Raw genomic sequence first — 5,000 nt, 5'->3', positions numbered from 1 at the left:
CAACGTGAGAGAGCGGATGAGACTTCGGTTTCTGAAACCCTCACGGGGATTGGTGCATTTCTTGACAGGACATGGGCCCTTTTCCACCTACTTGTGTAGGACTGGCAAAAGAGAAACCACAGACTGTGACTGTGGCGAGGAAGGAACCCCGGAGCACACTCTGTGGGACTGTCCACAATTTGCTGAAGTACGGGAACAACTGCCCCCTAACAGAGATGTTAGAGCGCTACTCCGGAGCAGAGAGCACTGGAGGGCGCTCAGCACTCTTGCGTCTGCAATATCCGCACAGGCTCTGGATCAATATTTGCAGCGGAGGGCTTTGGAACTCGTGAGGGAAAGAGCAGGAATGCTCCATGACCCCGACACGACTCCGGAGACCAGCAGCAATGATTCAGATGACGACTCATGGGCTGACGATGACTAAGTAGCGACAGACTCTAGGCCAAGAACCCGGAAATTCCGGGCTCGACGATGGGCAAGGCCTGGCTAGCCCGAGCCGAGTGCTGTGGACCCTGCTACCCGCAGGAGAAACGTGCGCCGGCTGATTGCCCATTGTAAGCGGATGCTACGGCGGCACCACCTCCACGCGGTTCCCCGTGGGCACTGGACGGCAGGTCGCGAGACCTGAAGCCCGGTGGCAAAGAGTGCTCCTCTGTGGATATAGAGGGTCCGTTCCCCCGCACAATGGTGACGGTGTGGGGGTAGTTTTTCCAAGACCGCTTCCTGCGGTGGCGACGCTGGGGTAGAGTCGACCACTCGCCCATTGTGGAAGGTAAACATTCTGCTGTTCATCAGTACTTTACTAATAGTTCAGTCGTCTCACGGCACTGCTTAGTAATTGATGCAGGGCCACATAGATAGATGATACATGCGAATGTCCCTATACATGCAGTAAGTTCGTCGTGGGCGCTGGCCGGCAGGCCGCGAGACGTGACGCCCGGCGGCAAAGAGTGCTCCTCTGAGGATATAGATGTTCCGTTCCGCCGCACAATGGTGACGGTGACCGCTGCCTGCGGTGGCAACGCTGGGCACAGTCGATACTCGCCGTGTGGTGGAAGGTAAACATTATGCGGTACATCAGTACTTTCCTAATAGTTCGGTCGTCTCACGGCACTGCTTAGTAAATGATGCAAGGCCAAATATAGATGATTTATGCGAATGTCCCTATACGTGCTGTAAGACTGGGCACACAACGTGAATCGCACGTCAGCCAGACACTCGAACATGCACCACTCTCGGCCTGCAACGGAGACACACAATACGTAAACATCTGGAATGCGACAATGTCGAGTGCATCCTCTCTGCCACATTGCACCGTCGACACTATGATAACCAGAGCAGTAGGTCCACCTATAAAAGCACAATACCCCACTCCTCCGACAACTACCATTGCTCAGATAAATCAACACCACCAACACACATCCTACACAGAGGGGCACCAAATATCATCCCCCGCCCTCGTGTTATACCACATGAAAAATTGCAGAAGTGAGAGACACACATCCGCCAGCCTCTTGCTACAAGCATCGAACCGACGTGACGTATCTGACGGTGACTCAGGCATCCGTGTACTGCCACCACTATCCACCCCCCCCCCCTCTCTCTCTGCCCCCTTCCCACACAATACCAAATTTAACCAACTTTATCGCTTAACCTAACTGTGGCTGTACCAGTTTATCGCTTAACCTAACTGTGGCTGTACCAGTTTATCGCTTAACCTAACTGTGGCTGTACCAGTTTATCGCTTAACCTAACTGTGGCTGTACCAGTTTATCGCTTAACCTAACTGTGGCTGTACCAGTTTATCGCTTAACCTAACTGTGGCTGTACCAGTTTATCGCTTAACCTAACTGTGGCTGTACCAGTTTATCGCTTAACCTAACTGTGGCTGTACCAGTTTATCGCTTAACCTAACTGTGGCTGTACCAGTTTATCGCTTAACCTAACTGTGGCTGTACCAGTTTATCGCTTAACCTAACTGTGGCTGTACCAGTTTATCGCTTAACCTAACTGTGGCTGTACCAGATTATCGCTTAACCTAACTGTGGCTGTACCAGATTATCGCTTAACCTAACTGTGGCTGTACCAGATTATCGCTTAACCTAACTGTGGCTGTACCAGATTATCGCTTAACCTAACTGTGGCTGTACCAGATTATCGCTTAACCTAACTGTGGCTGTACCAGATTATCGCTTAACCTAACTCAATTTGTCCCTTAACCTAACTCAATTTGTCCCTTAACCTAACTCAAGTTGTCCCTTAACCTAACTCAATTTGTCCCTTAACCTAACTCAATTTGTCCCTTAACCTAACTCAATTTGTCCCTTAACCTAACTCAAGTTGTCCCTTAACCTAACTCAAGTTGTCCCTTAACCTAACTCAAGTTGTCCCTTAACCTAACTCAAGTTGTCCCTTAACCTAACTCAAGTTGTCCCTTAACCTAACTCAATTTGTCCCTTAACCTAACTCAATTTGTCCCTTAACCTAACTCAATTTGTCCCTTAACCTAACTCAATTTGTCCCTTAACCTAACTCAAGTTGTCCCTTAACCTAACTCAAGTTGTCCCTTAACCTAACTCAAGTTGTCCCTTAACCTAACTCAAGTTGTCCCTTAACCTAACTCAAGTTGTCCCTTAACCTAACTCAAGTTGTCCCTTAACCTAACTCAAGTTGTCCCTTAACCTAACTCAATTTGTCCCTTAACCTAACTCAAGTTGTCCCTTAACCTAACTCAATTTGTCCCTTAACCTAACTCAATTTGTCCCTTAACCTAACTCAATTTGTCCCTTAACCTAACTCAATTTGTCCCTTAACCTAACTCAATTTGTCCCTTAACCTAACTCAAGTTGTCCCTTAACCTAACTCAAGTTGTCCCTTAACCTAACTCAAGTTGTCCCTTAACCTAACTCAAGTTGTCCCTTAACCTAACTCAAGTTGTCCCTTAACCTAACTCAATTTGTCCCTTAACCTAACTCAATTTGTCCCTTAACCTAACTCAATTTGTCCCTTAACCTAACTCAATTTGTCCCTTAACCTAACTCAATTTGTCCCTTAACCTAACTCAATTTGTCCCTTAACCTAACTCAAGTTGTCCCTTAACCTAACTCAAGTTGTCCCTTAACCTAACTCAAGTTGTCCCTTAACCTAACTCAAGTTGTCCCTTAACCTAACTCAAGTTGTCCCTTAACCTAACTCAAGTTGTCCCTTAACCTAACTCAAGTTGTCCCTTAACCTAACTCAATTTGTCCCTTAACCTAACTCAAGTTGTCCCTTAACCTAACTCAAGTTGTCCCTTAACCTAACTCAATTTGTCCCTTAACCTAACTCAATTTGTCCCTTAACCTAACTCAATTTGTCCCTTAACCTAACTCAATTTGTCCCTTAACCTAACTCAAGTTGTCCCTTAACCTAACTCAAGTTGTCCCTTAACCTAACTCAAGTTGTCCCTTAACCTAACTCAAGTTGTCCCTTAACCTAACCCACGTTGTCCCTTAACCTAACCCACGTTGTCCCTTAACCTAACCCACGTTGTCCCTTAACCTAACCCACGTTGTCCCTTAACCTAACCCACGTTGTCCCTTAACCTAACCCACGTTGTCCCTTAACCTAACCCACGTTGTCCCTTAACCTAACCCACGTTGTCCCTTAACCTAACCCACGTTGTCCCTTAACCTAACCCACGTTGTCCCTTAACCTAACCCACGTTGTCCCTTAACCTAACCCACGTTGTCCCTTAACCTAACCCACGTTGTCCCTTAACCTAACCCACGTTGTCCCTTAACCTAACCCACGTTGTCCCTTAACCTAACCCACGTTGTCCCTTAACCTAACCCACGTTGTCCCTTAACCTAACCCACGTTGTCCCTTAACCTAACCCACGTTGTCCCTTAACCTAACCCACGTTGTCCCTTTGCCTAACATAGTTCACTGCTCGGAATCTCTGGTGTCGTTGTTATCCTCATGTAGATGTCTTGCGAGTGTTGCTTACTTTCCACATATTCCTGCTATCCACTGTCAATTGTACTGCAATAGGACTATATCGCCGACCCCCCCCCTCCCCCCCCCTCTGTCCCCCTCTGTCCCCCTCTTTGTGTCTCTGTCCTCTCAAGCTGGTCGGTCTGGCGTTTGAGTGTTAAATGAGCCTCGCAGCTGTTCAGTTGCATTCAGATGTCGACGCCCTCAGTGTACGTCGTGGTATGGTCTGTGTCCATTGTCCGCTGATGTCGTACGCGTAACCCACACGCTGTACCGATCATCGGTCGTTACGTACAGAGTGAAGTAGTGTGATACGTGTGACCGTACGCTGGCTGTGCCCAACGGTGTCGAATCTCAATTTCCATATGTTGTGCTTGATGCTACTTGTCTCGTCTCCCAATAACAGCTAGGTTGCACTGTGGTACGCCGTAGAGGCGTGTGGGAGGAACGTACGAACGCATTGTATGTCACCCTGGGTCGCTGGGGGTGGTGGTGCGGTGAGTCAGGTCAGGTCAGGTCAGCGTGAGCCGTCTGATGTAGTGACGCGTGTATTCCGACTTTGTCGTATTGCCTCACACAAAGTGCTACCCTGGTGGACCGCGTTCCATATCTGGGACATGCCGCAGATGCCGGTTGACAGTGGATCGCGGAAGGTACATCGCATACGTGCGCGGGCCACCTTCCACGTGTTCTCTTCTGCACATGTCGCAGTGTGTATGTGGTCTGATGTAGCGTGTCGTGACACATGACATCCTGGCATGCAAGAATTGTTGAATTCGCAAATGTAGGTGGACATCTACGTTTACTGCCCAAGATACGCAAATGAACTGGAAATCCGTTGTTGAGCGGTTGTTCACGCTGGAGGTGAATCTGTGATGGCGACGATCGGTACAGCTATTAACCGGTTGTTTCAGCGGTACCCGCCACATCCACACGCGTGACTAGGCCCATGTGGGTATGAAGCGATACGCGGCGGTGGCTTGGTGGGACTGTTCCCGGCCGGTGAAGGGGGGCCGCCCGGCGTG

The sequence above is a fragment of the Schistocerca gregaria genome, unplaced genomic scaffold (assembly GCF_023897955.1).
Source record: "Schistocerca gregaria isolate iqSchGreg1 unplaced genomic scaffold, iqSchGreg1.2 ptg001171l, whole genome shotgun sequence".
NCBI classification, from domain to species: Eukaryota; Metazoa; Arthropoda; class Insecta; order Orthoptera; family Acrididae; genus Schistocerca; species Schistocerca gregaria.
The sequence above is the reverse complement of the archived record's forward strand: the minus strand, read 5'-3'. Positions refer to the sequence as shown.